This window comes from Schistocerca americana, chromosome 4 (genome assembly GCF_021461395.2).
Source record: "Schistocerca americana isolate TAMUIC-IGC-003095 chromosome 4, iqSchAmer2.1, whole genome shotgun sequence".
In the NCBI taxonomy this organism is placed as follows: Eukaryota; Metazoa; Arthropoda; class Insecta; order Orthoptera; family Acrididae; genus Schistocerca; species Schistocerca americana.
The window spans coordinates 454425733-454441656 of record NC_060122.1 but is presented as its reverse complement, the minus strand read 5'-3'; the positions used below and the strand labels follow the sequence as shown (position 1 = coordinate 454441656).

Below are 15924 nucleotides of genomic sequence, written 5' to 3'. Positions count from 1 at the left end.
CATCCTGGTGCTGTGTGCACAGTCGGTACTTGTTTGAAAAGCTCTACTCCTGTGTTCATTGTTGTCATTTAGCGCACCACTGCCGGCGGGTCTATCTCTGCTACCACCTCAAGGGAAGCTGCAGCAAATGGTCGCCTCGCTAACAGTCAGTGGTGCCGCAGGCGTCGAAGCACTGTCCATGTGCACACTTACCTTGCTGCAAAATAGCCTGTTTCCTGGCTGAAGGAACGCGATATGGCTGTACGATCTCATACAGACAGTGAACAGAACGTCTGACAAATGGTTCAAATGGCTCTGAGCACTATGGGACTTAACTACTGTGGTCATCAGTCCCCTAGAACTTAGAACTACTTAAACCTAACTAACCTAAGGACATCACACACATCCATGCCCGAGGCAGGATTCGAACCTGCGACCGTAGCAGTCGCGCGGTTCCGGACTGAGCGCCTAGAACCGCTAGACCACCGCGGCCGGCGAACGTCTGACATCTCGGGCGCTAGTACCGTGGGACCCTTGAGATACTGCATAGTATTGATTACAGTCCTCCTAAACGCTTCGATTCCATGTTCGTATGACAGTTGTGGGACCCCGACGAACGTGAGCAGCAATGTCTTGGAATGATAAACCACATCCATGATACGTCAAGACTCTGCTGCTGTCGAATCCCTACACTAGTTGGTAGGCGTTTCCTCTTCTTCCACTCGGTATAACACGATATTCTTACAAACGACCAACATTTGAATATGATTTCTCAATGAGAAACACGCTTTATAATATTTCCTTGTATACCAAATTATTCCTTCGTTGCATTTTACCTGTTACGTTTTCCCCCATTAAGAGCCATAGCTCAGATTTCATGGTCTCGTGTTCTGCTAAGGGAACCAAATTCTAGCCTCTTTATCAGAGATTTTTCTGTCCTCATTGCAGGTCTTCCACTGAAGAAACTTACATGGGTGCTCTCTCTTCCGTCCCGTTGCATTCGCACATGTTGAACACTCTCACATTAAATAAATAATGAAATTAAATTTGAAGGAAAGGTGAAGCGTAAATAAAATCACACTTCTAAAATGTGCCACGGTAAGCTGTGAACCTGATTTTCTGTTGTTAGTGACTGTTACATAAATGTGCAAGCATAAACTGTAGTTGCGTATAAGTGAATCCAAATATCAATACTAATCCGGATGATATTTTGAGTAGAATGTGTCATAGCAATATAACATCTACAAACGCACCCCGTTCGTGTTTACAATAATAAACTGCTTCCTACTGTTGACAAAGTTTGGTCAGGTACAACGTACACTTGTCGTAGCATCGCACATTGATATTATTTGCTAGCTTACCTCTACTGTTTGGCTTGTGTAGACTGTATTGAGCCGTGCGTGGCTCGTGTTCCCGCCATCATGTATTTTACACCCTGTTTTTAAGGTACATCCACCTCACTACGTTAATTTTAATTACTACTGTCACTGAGCTGCTGCTTTGCTTGACCGTGAGCGGCGTTAGCAGCGCGTATCGATATATCCCCTCTCGTAGTATCTTTCCTCAACTGCTATTACTTCCCGGTCGTTGTCTGTCGTAAAGGAGTTCTGGTTGCAAGTTCGGGTCTGCCAGTCAGTTGGAACGCGTTTGGAGCGCAGTCCGGACCTGCCAGTTGGGGAGTTGCAATGTGGTGCTAGTGCAGTCGGTTTGGTGCAGCAGTGAGGTCTGCGTCGACATGGATCGCCCGACCATTGCCGCCACGCTTCACTTGAACCGGGCCATGATCTTGGTGGACAGTCGGTCGGTCGTCCTGTGTGCGCGTGCGTGTACATCGACTCCCGATTTGTCTTCGTGCGTGCTTTGTTGCTGTTGTATCGTTCAGGCATTCGTGCAAGTCTGTCAGGTTGTGTGTGTGTAGTTGGCGTTATTACCACTGACGACTGTTTTAGATGTTGTCGGCACTCTGCGGGCAGTCGGTTAGTTGCTGCGGACCAGGGAAGTTATCTCCGTGCGGTGCAGTCGGCTGTTTCCCTGTGAGCAACACCGAGTGTGTGTACTGCTGAAATTTAGTAGCAATCAGGTGGAACTAACTATTCTGGTTGACTACAGTTCATGTGCACCAGCGGAATTTTCTGCCTTGTGGCCGTTAGTGTTTCGGTTACCTGCGCTGAGCACTAAGGTAATTTCAGGCAACGTCCTTTCCTCACCTTTGTTGTTGTTTAACATGGTGTGTAGTTTTGACAGCTAATACATATTTCATTGTGGATAATCACGTTCGTAACATTTTGTGTTTGAGTTCTCATGTACTGATTGGTGGCAAGCAAGTCGTCGTGTCGGTCGGTCCGTGGTTGTCCCCTGGTTGGGTTCCGACGGATCAAGTGTAGTTGGGCACACCACCTGTCCCGCCTAAGTGAGCGAGGGCAGACCGACCTCCCTGGAGGCTTCTGAGTGCCACCGGTGTTTAATTATCTGTTTTCAGCTACTTAAAATTTGTAAGTAGGCTGTTTATGTTTTCTCTATGTAAGTAGGCTGTTTATGTTTTCTTATTGGCAACGTTACGTAGCGCTCAATATGAAAATCACTGGCTGTGCTGTGTGCAGTCTGTGGCTAGTTTGCATTGTTGTCTGCCATTGTAGTGTTGGGCAGCGGCAGCTGGATGTGAACAGCGCGTAGCGTTGCGCAGTTGGAGGTGAGCCGCCAGCAGTGGTGGATGTGGGGAGAGAGATGGCGGAGATTTGTAATTTGTCATGAACTGATATATATATTATGACTTGTGATGATATTAAGGTAAATACATTGTTTGTTCTCTATTAATATCTTTCATTTGCTAACTATCCCTATCAGTAGTTAGTGCCTTCCATAGTTTGAATCTTTTATTTAGCTGGCAGTAGTGGCGCTTGCTGTATTGCAGTAGCTTGAGCAGCGAAGATTTTTGTGAGGTAAGTGATTTGTGAAAGGTATAGTTTAATGTTAGTCAGGGCCATTCTTTTGCAGGGATCTTTGATATTCAGATTGCGTTGCGCTAAAAATATTTTGTGTCAGTTTAAGGACAGTCGTGTATAATTGTTCAAAGGGGAAGTTTCATATGGCGACCCTGCCAGGATACCTCACTGGAATCTTCTGATTTTTCTTGTAGTTTGTGTAATTAGTGTAGATTTTGTTTATTGCTAGCGCGTAATTGTAGAGAGAATCTCCTTTGTAGTTGTAGCCTTTCATTGTTGTACAGTAAAACAGTTGTGGCATGCATGTAGATTTGCACCAAGTATTTCGCAGCTGCGCTGGCAATTAAGTAGACATTATTTCCATTGCTATGTTATTTTATTTTGCTCTTCAAATTGTGCTTTTCTGTGTTATCGTGTGAAATATTGTGACAATTATGGCGTGTGAAAAACGTAACACTAGGCTCCAAAGTAAACTGAGAAATAATAGTGACGACGAGCGCAGCTTATCAGCGCCGCAGAGTAATGAATTTACTAATGTTCAAAGTAGTAATTTGGTAACTGTGCACAGGGAAATGGAGCGGGCGTCAAACAATGGCGTGGACAGTGAAACAATTAGTGAAGAGGGAAGCATTATCGATCGATCGGTCGGCAATAGCTCGCCTCAGGAAGCCGAAATGACACGACACGATCTCGCAAATACTGTAGATTCAGGTTTTGGATCCTCACCGTTTTCTCAAATAAGTCAAGACACATTTTCTGCTTGTCAAAATGTGAATGTTTCCGGTGTAAATTCACTGCCGAAAAGCACTGAGGAACATGTTTCAGACACCAATGCATTGTTATTACAATTAATACAACAAATGGGACAATCACAGCAAAAGCTTCAAAAGTTAGACACAGTGGAACAAAATCTTAAAAAGTTAGACACAGTGGAACAAAATCTTAAAAAGTTAGACACAATGGAACAACACCAGAGACAAACACAGCAACAGTTAGACGCAATGGAACAAAATCTTCACACCACACTTGAACTAACACGTGAAGATTTAACTACTGAGTTACATAACATTGAATCGAAATGTCAAAAAGTCTGTAATGACGTAAAAACACAAATTTGTGAGCATTTTCAACCTATTTTTTCGCGGCATGAAAATGCATTACAGAATCACGAAGCAGCCCTAAAAGAACTGCAAGCCATTGTTCATGAAAATCATGAGACCTTGTGGGCTAAAATTGACTCAGTTGCATCTACCGATTCGGTTACGCAACTTGCAATAACTCAGGAAAACTTAAAGGACACAGTAGATTCGATTTCAACACAAATGGACATTCTGAAACTTGGTTCAGAAAAACACACTGAGGAAATGTGTTCACTATCGGAGAAAGTAGCCGAACTTTCGGATCAGGTCACTAACTTATCTACAAAGGTAGATGATGATCTGAATGACACAAGACCTGTAGCCTTCACTGACACTGAAGAGTGCGAACAAATTAGGAAATTCAAACAAAATCAGAATCAGATTAATACGCAACACCAAAGAGAAATCCAGGAAGTACAAGATCAGCTGACACAGTTAATACAAGAATTACGTATTTCAGAGGATACTCGCGCCCCAATACGGGAAGAGGGACACAGAAATACGGAACAGCCACAAAATAATAACACAGGGCATTTCGGAAGTTATGAAAGAAATTGGCAATGTGCACCGAATTTTGAGATGGAACGGCCGACACGACCTAACAATGACCGATATGCGACTCGCCGACATGATGATTTTGACTATAAGCTGTTCATTACTACACGTAAATTCAAAACATTTAAGAATTCTGGCAACGACATTCATCCACAAGCATGGCTCCATCAATTCTCTCATTGTTTTCCTCCCAACTGGTCATTGGAGCACAGATTAGAATTTATGTGTGGCTACTTAGAGAATGAACCAGCTGTAAGAATGCGATCGGTCATTCACGATTGCCACAGTGAAGGAGAATTTTACCATGCCTTCCTCTCAGCATATTGGTCTCAAGCCACACAAGACCGCGTAAAACATGGCATCATAATGATGAAACATTTCGAACAATCTGAATTCTCCAGTCTTGTGAAATATTTTGAAGACATGTTGCACAAGAATCAGTACCTGTCAAGCCCATACAGCCCCTCAGAACTCATCCGCATTTGCTTAATCAAATTACCTGAACATTTACGACATATTATTTTGGCAGGACGTTGCAAAGATGACATTGAAGCATTTCAGGGTCTGTTACAAGAATTGGAAATTGACACTGACAATCGGGGAACGCGGAAACAGGAGCACAACAATTACAGGTCACATATGTCACAATTCCACGATGAAAGAAATAATAACTGGACACGACAAGGCTATTCTCACAACACATATCGTGACCAAAACAGACACCACCCGTATGACAACCGTTGGCAGAGTAGTAATAACTACAGGGAAAGATCACCTCTCCGTGGTAATGACTATCACAGAGATAACCACAGAAACAGACAATATGGGAACCAAAACAATTATTACCAGGGGAGACAGAATAACTTCAGACGCAACAGTTCAGCGCGGAGTTGCGATTCAGGGAGAAATTCTCCACCATGTGACCGACAAGAAAGAAACTATGGAATCTACCGACATGACGACAGACGATATGATCGTAACGACAGACCTGAATTGCATCAGAACTGGCGGGATTCAAACAGAGCAGGGCCCTCTCGTCACGGTGAATTTGTAGAAGTTAGGTCTCCTAATCCCAATAACGACGCGCGCCAACAAAGAGACAGACAATGACTCGCACAGCAGGCAGCCGCGTACGCCAGGTGGCTCAGAGAAAAACAGCATAGACGCTAACCTTGAGAAAAATTCCAGTATTCTTTACCGACGTATACCGCCTGACAATTGCATTCAAGTTCAAACTCTGAGTACTATGAAGAGTAAAGGTTTACACCACATTTCACATGTAAAACCATTTGAAAGATAATCTGCTTTTTAACTTTGTCTTTGCCATAAAACGTTTCACTTCACGTTACTAGTATGCTTAAGAAACTGTTAACATACAACAATGTTTGAAGTACAATATCCAGTCTAGAACCAAGAGAACTTATTTAAACAGAAATGACGAATGCATTGTTATAGTGAACAGACGTCACAGTGTTATTGTGTGTGTACATTCTTGCTTGTTTGTTGCACGATTACGTAACGACTATAAGGCTCACATACTTAGAACATTTACCAGTACTGCTAATGAGATTTTAAGGCAACATTTTGGTTGACCTGAAAATATATTCTGGATTTAAAGTACTTTCTGTGAGATACCAGATGACACAGTGTTAGTTTATGTGACAGTTACACGATTTTATCACGACGCTACTAATGAGTGACAATTTACAATGTTGCTTTTGCAGTGTTTCTGTTTTATATCCGCACAGTTTTTCTGAATTCTTCTGGAAAGCAAAACATGTTTTAGTAGTAAGCTACAATGTGAGGGCCTTTTTCTTAGCACAACAATACTTTACAGTATAGTATTTTCTTGATCACAGTAATGTACATAATAATTATGATATCTATACACAAAGCATTTCACTTTCGTTTCTGATGGGGTAAGTACATTGACTTCTGCAGAACTTAGCTTTCGGAGGACGATAATTACGACACTTCCACAGAGATTATGTTGCAACAAGACGCACATTTAGCGCTACAGGACACGTATTTGAGTGATTAATTTTGTACTTAAAACATTTATTTTTAAAGATTTTTGAATTACAAAGAAAGTTTTCCGTGATACATTTCATTCCATTGCTGTAATCTGTAACACCTGAGGGTATAATTACATTAATCCTCAGGGGGTACACGCTTACTTTGTGTACCATGTGTGTGGCAACCACAAGGAACCCTAGCTAATATGGTATTTGCTTATACAACTTTACACATTGGTACCATATTTCTCTAACACACAAATTACACAGCTATCTGATCATTTAACTGATAGATAAACTTTTTTATTACATCAGTGACAGATGTTTACGTAATTACACAGGTGGCTAACTTCACACTTATGAAATTGTATTTTGTCTGTACTTTGTGAAATGCTCATATTTTTTCGGAACCATTGTGATATTATGAGAGCTTTGAATGATGTATTTGGTATGGATTCATGATTTTTAAAGTACGTTTGAGGCAGATGACACTTTTGACATGAGCAGAGAATTTTTTTAATTATTGGAGGAAGCTACGACGATTTTGAGATTTGACTGAGGTGTTATGATGTTATTTTTACGACGACGATGTGTATTATGCTGCTGAGGTATGTTTATGATTAATAGGCTGAGGCTATACGAGTTATTTGATTATGCTTCATATTTATAATGACGAAATATTGACGAGTGTCGATGGATACGTATATGTGTAATAAGGTAAGGAATAATGAGTAGTGATTAGGGACTCTGATTTGTGGAAAAGGATGTTGGAAACCAAGAATCGTACTTTAAGAGTTATGACATGTGTGAATCATGTGTGAATGTATCACAATGCCACTGAACATTTTTTGGACACTGTTACATTCATAGGATTTTGTTTCTACAGATTTGCAACGCTAATTCTTGACCTGTGAAATATTTTTATATGAGACTGCAACGGTAGCAGAAACTGCTGTCGTAAATATTTCCGTACGAAAGTTAAGTGACCACCTGCACGTAATGCGTTGTGGCGCCCAGCTGGGCCAGCCGCCCGGAGAAAAAGCCATTAGGTGGAGAGAAAAAAAAAAAAAAAGAGGCCATTAACCTCGCTTCTGACATTCCTTTGTAGAAAACATCGCAAATACGACACGCTAATAACAACTTGGAAACATTCTTACATCTGCAAACGTAATAATGACAAGTGTCTTTCTACGAGAGTTGAGAGCTACTAACTTATGAAATGTCACATGACTACTGAATGATATTTTTATGCTTTGCTTTTCATAGTTGCTTATTTCATTTGATATCTGTTTTCCAGCTGTGTTACAGCATTAGTTTTATAAAATAAACTTAGATGCATTTGCTAATGTGAACACTTTCTGTCAACAGATCTATTAAATAATTATTTTATGATCCACATTCTTTAAAAAAGGAGCACTTGGAAAGGAAAGAACAATAAGAAGGAACTAGTAACAGTAACACATAATTTTCTTTTCAAGTACATGGTAATATTTCTTTTTACAATCAGTTGTTGTGGTGCACCACTTTAATTACATAGACATTAAGATTTGATTATACATTTCCCTTATCTGCATTGTTGTCTTTACTGTAATATTTTTTCTGCTTGCGCTATGTCATGTTTAGGTATAAGTTGCTGCTGTTTGCCAGGCATAGTGTTATTGAATTTGACTTTTGCTAATTTATACTGTAGCTTGCTTTGCAATTTTCCATTTTTTTCATTGCTGTTTATAATAATTGTTTTACGTGCTGCTGCATTGCCTCGTCCCTTAGTTTAGCATCTGAGCTCAGTAGATTTAAGTTAGCTTAAGAGGGGGTAGACTATATGAGAAACTGACTATGGAGAATAGGTAAAGAATGCATTGCGAAGTTATATAAAAAGGATTTGGGCCCAAATGAGTATTGTACAATCAGAAATAATTATTTTGAAAGAAATATGAACAGAATACAGAAAGCATGCTTGGATAAGATTTTTTTGGTGGAAGCAAAGGTTGAAATAAGACGAAAGATCTATAGAATGAAGTTTTGGGTTGGACTGCAGTACCAAATGTTACACTGAAAACGAACCCTGTCCTTTCCTTTTGTGTTATCCCAGTACGTGTTTGTGTACCCTTGTGTATTTGTGTTCTTCCTGTCTCTGTGTAGTTTCATAGAATTTTTTCTCTTTTAATATTAAGCTACATTCACTATGATGAGGAATACTGTTATCCTCGAATATAATTGGCATTAATAATATGTTATTTACTTTGTAAAGATGTTAGACATTATTCATTCTGTTTAAATGCTCATGTGTGAAGTTGATGTTTCGCAAGTTATTCTGATCTTTTATGTATGTACTCATGTCATAATTCCTGTAACACTGATGTATATGTCTATTTCTATTCTTTTGTAAAGCCTGTGTTACTGCAATTGTTATCTATATTGCTATGTTTTTAATGATGTATTTTGTACCTTTGTTATTGTATTCTTATGTTATAAAATTGTAATTGTCACCAGTTCATGACATTATTAACTTGTTAGTTACATTTCACTGCACACGTTTCTTTTGGTCATAGTATATGGACAATATGTGAGAAGTTGGGACTGTTAGTGTTTGCACGTGTGTTACTAATTCAGCAAGGGGCTGGATAACAGCATTGCTTGTTCTAAGGACAATTTCAAAAACTTTGTGAGTGCACAAGTGGTGGTTTATGGACTTGCTATATTGTCCGCAAGACTCTTCAGTGGTGATTGTGCACCAGCACAGTCACAACAGATGGCTGCTGGCCATCTCTTCAAGGACTACAGTGGGTCTACATCTTTGATGATCCACCAATACCATTATCTCTACAAGGACTACAGTGAGTCTGCACCTCTGGTGGCCCACCAATACCATACTCTCTACCAGGACTACAGTGGGTCTGCTCTGTGATGACCTACCTACCAATATTCATCAAAATTTCGACTGACTCTGCTGTGGGTTTGCTCTGTTGTGGCCCATTACCTGTCTGCATGTCGAGAGTCAGCACTGTCTTTCCGTTGGAAGGACAACACTACTTCTTCAAGACTGCATGGAAATCCACTACTTCTGTGTGCAATTTCTTTTACTAATGAGACTTTGTGAAAAAAAACAACCTGTAATTACTATTATCATGAATGATCGGGACTATCTTTATGGACTGTGAGAAAATTTGAGCTTTTGACCAACATAATATCAATAAGTGTGTGCATTTGATTTCTTTGTTACTGTAATTGTGAAAAATTTTTGTCAAATCTGTATTGGCCAGTGCCCAACACCATTTGTAAAAATTTTTTGTGGGGAGCATGGGGGCTATGTAAGTAGGCTGTTTATGTTTTCTCTATGTAAGTAGGCTGTTTATGTTTTCTCTATGTAAGTAGGCTGTTTATGTTTTCTTATTGGCAATGTTACTTAGCGCTCAATATGAAAATCACTGGCTGTGCTGTGTGCAGTCTGTGGCTAGTTTGCATTGTTGTCTGCCATTGTAGTGTTGGGCAGCGGCAGCTGGATGTGAACAGCGCGTAGCGTTGCGCAGTTGGAGGTGAGCCGCCAGCAGTGGTGGATGTGGGGAGAGAGATGGCGGAGATTTGTAATTTGTCATGAACTGATATATATATTATGACTTGTGATGATATTAAGGTAAATACATTGTTTGTTCTCTATTAATATCTTTCATTTGCTAACTATCCCTATCAGTAGTTAGTGCCTTCCATAGTTTGAATCTTTTATTTAGCTGGCAGTAGTGGCGCTTGTTGTATTGCAGTAGCTTGAGCAGCGAAGATTTTTGTGAGGTAAGTGATTTGTGAAAGGTATAGTTTAATGTTAGTCAGGGCCATTCTTTTGCAGGGATCTTTGATATTCAGATTGCGTTGCGCTAAAAATATTTTGTGTCAGTTTAAGGACAGTCGTGTATAATTGTTCAAAGGGGAAGTTTCAAATTTAAGGCTTACGGCTATTTTTCTTTTTTCTTAAAAATTTTGCAAAATTAATTGTTAAATTTATCTTTCAAGCTTAAATATTGCGGCCTTCTGCCTTTAAAAGATTACACTAATATATTTTAAAATTTTGAAAATTAATGGTGGCCTTTAGCCATTGGTATTTCAATTTGAGTATGTTTGCTCTATCTGCTTTGCCTTGAGTCTTTCCACTTACCGCGATATTTTTTTATTTGATTATCGTTTTATTTGCATTTTTATCTTGTTGATTTTTAAGATTTCGTGTTTTTTAAACATTGTGGCCTTCTGCCTTTAAAAGCATATGTTAATATATTCTAAAGTTTTGCAACTTAATTGTGCTCTTCAGCCTGTAAGGGATCCGTGATCCCACGAACATAGATGCTAGTACCCGACGCCCAGGTCGATAGTAGACAGTAGTCGATTGTCAAGCGCTGCAGGAGGCAGTGAGACTAGTGTCGAGTGTGTAGTGGTACTGGAGAGAGTGCATGGGGGTTTAATTATTAAATTTGAAAATCATTTTTATTTTTGGTAGCTGTATGTCCGATTACGTAGTCTCGTAAACGGTTGGCCTTGACTAGTTTTTGTACGCAATCTGACTGCATAGAACAACAACAAAGAATGAAATGAAAATTTCCGTTAATACAATTAATTAATTAAGTCCCCAGCAACTATAAAAACCTACGAAGCCAACAAAGCACAAGTGTAGCTGTTCTGTGTGTGGAAGTGTGATTCAACGTACACATCTGGCACGGTTCTTCTTCAATAAGACAAGAAATTTTAAATATCATTTATACTGAAGTAATTAAAAAATAGAAATACTGTAATTGCGTAAGGAAAGCAGAATTACACTCTAATACAAGAACACAAGCCAGATGCTTTGTTGACTGAACCTGTAATGACGCATTATTTAAGACATTGAGATAATAAAAAGAAAAGGAAATTTTTTTTTCTTTTACCTTCATATATTGACGAAAAGCACTCTAATCATTACAATATATATCCACACCGACTCGCTACTACCACATCTCAACAAGAACTCTCCACCACGACCTCTCGACAAGCACTGCACTCCGCTACTTCTCAACAAACACTGCCTACTACTAGTTCTCAACAAGCACTGCCCTCCGCTACTTCTCAATAATCACTGCCAGTGGAGGCGGCGAAACAAAACTCTCTGGCGCTGTGGCTCAGTGTAGCCACCTTTCAAGAGTCGAGTGAGAAGTAGTGCGGGAAAGACGGGCAACAATGGTGGTCGAGTAAAATTCACAGGAGTATGACGAGTTAGCACGTCTCCCTGATCGTCGTGGGGTTGACCCTCACTAATGCCGATTCGCGAGTGATATGAAACAGAAAGTGACAAGTGCCGAATTACGTGTTTCGCGTCAACCGCGTCGGCCAGCAACAACCATGGATTGCAGTGAGGATTGTTGTGAATGTTAACCATCAGCATTGCGTGTGACGAAGTACTGAAAATCAACAACCAATAAAAAGATATAACTGTGATTAGACGTGTAAGGCGAAGGTAGAAACTGCCTCAGCATTTGTGTGTTAGTTGGAAATATGTATCAGTTTGTACATCGCAACCTTTGTGGTCCTTAATAATAGCAAACTTTCAATCATTACACTATTCAGTTCCAAAACAGCCGCACTCGGTTGAAATACCCCTGAAACCACAGCAGAAAACCGATAGCCTTTCATCCATTAAGCACACGGTCATATAATCATAATAATTGTTTGGCGGCTTCGATAAATTACACAAAACCCAATAAAGGAATTTAAACGGTGTGTTTCAAGCCTTTGCTATTGCACCTTGCATATGTTTATCTACTTTGCTGTGATGCTTTTTTTAAATTATTTTATTACTATCCTAATTGGATTTTTATCTTGTTGATTTGTTAAGATTTTTTTTGTTTGGAGGCCTTCAGCCGCGAAAGAGTTGCATTCGGTAAAGGTCTGGCTATGTGGCGCTTTAGTCGTAAGTGTTATTAATTTACAATTAGGTGACACTGACCCCAACCTTATTTGTCCCTTTCCACAATCCTAATTACCTGTTCTCCCCCTTGGGTTTAGCGGGCGTCTCGTGTATGGTCTGCAGATTTTTTTTTGCTTCTTTTTAACCGAATTTTTCTTAGTAGGTCCATTGCTCATGTGTAAATCTACACACCACAAAAAAGTTAGTGACCCTGTACATGGCTATTAGTCTTTGTATAATTAATTCAATTTCATATCGCGATTTAAAAAAAGACACAAATTGGGTAAGTGATTCTATGCTCATTAGCGCCAGACTTACACCCAGTATTTAAATCTCGCATCTGAAACGGATATTCCTGCACATGATTTCGCTATAAAGAAAATTTTGAAACTAAAATTACAAAAATTTGTAGTGGGTTTCTTCGTCACAAATTAATGCACATACTTCAGTGTTTTTTGGAAATTCATTCACTAAGGCGGTAAAGTAGTGGGTGCATCCTCTTCTGGAAAATACGTCATTTTTAAAGTCTTAATAAAGCGTTTTTAAAGCAACATATACGAAAATTGATATTTTACTTCTCGGACAGAAATAAGAAAATATGTGTTTCAAGGTTTTTGGAAATTTCACCCTTAAGGGAGTGAAATAGGAGATTAAGGCAATTTTGAAGCTAGAAGTATGAAAACTGGTATTTGGTTTCTCCATCAGAAATAATAAAAATACGTGCTTCAGAATTTATGGAAATTCAACCACAAAGGGGGTAAAATAATGGGTGAAATTTTTTACAAAACAAATCCTTTTTAGGTACTAGTAATGCATTTTTACTGCATCTGTGAAAACTGGTATTTGACTTATACAGAAATTTGTGTCACAAGAACTTAAAAGGCAGCATTAAGAAAGACCTCCGACTCCTACTATCAGAATCGCTTTTTGGTCAGAAGTACATTCGCAAAAGACCATACAGTCCAAGCCAGTATGTAGATAAATATTGATCTATTTTAACAGTAGAAGGCTTGGACATTTACACACATTGCACAGGATTTAAACTGTGGTAGGATATCTTCGTTGAGATCAATGCAGTTAGGATGTAAAAGAAGGGATAATAGTGGGGATTGAGGGGTGGGGGGTTGGTTGACTGACTGGCTGGTTTGAACTAGTAAGTCTTCAAAGTTCTGAACGAAAAATTTGTTTCCCTGTTCAGTCTGGTCATTGAGCAGGTACTCAGGTGCTGCATTTGTGTTGACGATGATTTCGATTTCTTCAAGAAGGTCGAGTATAATACCTTTATTGGCAAGATAGGGTATTTGGAGATTGTTCTATGCTTTTTGCAGAATGATTATGTTGGGCAAGATGTGTGCAACTGGATTTATTCAGGCTGTTAAGATGGAGTGCATCCATGTGTTCTATAAATCTTGTTGTGAAGCGTCTAACAGTTTGTCCAATGTGGAAGCTTGGATATGATTCACAGATGAGTTTATATACATCTGACTTTTGATGCTGTTGTGTAGTGTTTTTGGTAATGCATATGATTTAATTCTGTATTATATTGTTGGTATATAAGCTTATTTTTAGTCATATATCATGAAGAGGTTGGCAGTTTGGTATGAAATCCCCATCATTAAATGAAAAAAGTTAGATATTTAACAGTGAGTAGAAAAATTACAAGCACAACTAAACTAATACACAACGATCAAAATGCTGTATGGACTCATCAGTAGCACAAAATATATCCCCATCCAAGCCACAGATAGATTTGCATTTCTTGACGTAGTCAGCTTGTATACAAACATGCCTGTCAAGGAAACTATCAATATAATCAGAAGTGACATACACAAACTTGAAGCAATGAATAGAGCTGAAATCTATGAACTTGTAGAGATCCTGGAACTTATAACACAGCTACTTCTTGTTCAACAAGTTTTAAATTCAGGAATACGGATTGGGAATTGGCATTAATGTTGCAGGCTTGCTAGCGGACATATATATTCACAACCTTGAAAACACCTTCTGTAGTTTTGAAACCAATCTGAGAGATACGCTACTTTCTACAAACGCCATGTTGATGACTCTCTCATTCTGTAAAATCGAACAACTAATTACACAGAAAATTTAGCTGATGAACTTAATAAATTAAATCACAAAATTCAATTCACTATAGAGCATTAAAACCAGGTGGCATTAACTTTCTTGATCTAAAAATATGAAATAAAAATCAAAAGCATAACTTTAAAATTTTCAGGAAGCGAACTGCCCCTAATGTTACCATTGATAAATCCTCTTTCCATCCAGACCAACATAGAAAAGTATTCTCCAGGACAATTGTTAATTGCAAGCTCAATATCTCAATGGACACAAGTGAAAGTCATAAAGAGCCAAAAACTATTAAATCAGTTGCCCCCAGCAATGGGTACAATCCCGATATAATAGATAAAATTATCCACGCAACAAAATGAAACTAGCCAATTGCTAAACAACGATCCAGAAACAAGAAGAGCAGCTTTGTAAGCCTGCCTTTCCAAGAGAAGATTTTATATTAAATTGCCAACCTCTTCAAGACATGCAACATAGAAATAAGCTTCTTAAACAGGAACAGAATATGGAATAAAATCATATACAGTACCAAAACAGTATCGAAAGTGAAACTTCCTGGCAGATTAAAACTGTGCCGGGCCGAGACTCGAACTCGGTACCTTTGCCTTTCGCAAGCAAGTGCTCTACTAATTGAGCTACCCAAGCACGGTTCGCAGGAGAGCTTCTGTAAAGTTTGGAAGGTAGGAGACGAGGTACTGGCAGAAGTAAAGCTGTGAGGACGGGGCGTGAGTCGTGCTTGGGTAGCTCAGTTGGTAGAGCACTTGCCCGCGAAAGGCAAAGGTCCCGAGTTCGAGTCTCGGCCCGGAACACAGTTTTAATCTGCCAGGAAGTTTCATATCAGCGCACACTCCGCTGCAGAGTGAAAATCTCATCGAAAGTCATTTTTGACTCATGTCCAGGCTTCTGCACTGAACAAACTGGCAGAAGTTTCACAACAAGATTTATAGGACACATGGATGCACTTTATCTTAACAGTCTGAACAAGTCTAGCTTTGCCACACATCTTGCCCAACATAATCATTCTGCATAAAGCTTAGAACAGAACCTCCAAATAGCCCATCTCGCCAACAAAGGCGTATTACTTGACCACCTTGAAGAAACTAAAATCAACAACACACATACAATCTCTGACTACCTACTCAATGACTAGGCTGAACTGAGTAACAAATTTTTCCTTCAGAATTTGGAAGTCTTACAATTTCAAAACAGCTGTTCAGTCACCCAACCATCCGTCCCCATGTGGGTTGGAACACTGCCACGGAGCCTGGGGCTCCTGCCGGGCT

At 39.4% G+C, this 15924-nt stretch overlaps 1 non-coding gene across 1 annotated transcript; it reads left to right on the top strand.

Annotated features, from left to right (window-relative positions):
* Positions 1-15375: 15375 nt before the first annotated feature.
* On the top strand, positions 15376-15450 carry Trnas-cga. Its single transcript has one exon. It is a non-coding gene; the product is annotated as a tRNA-Ser (tRNA).
* The last annotated feature ends 474 nt before the right edge of the window (positions 15451-15924 follow it).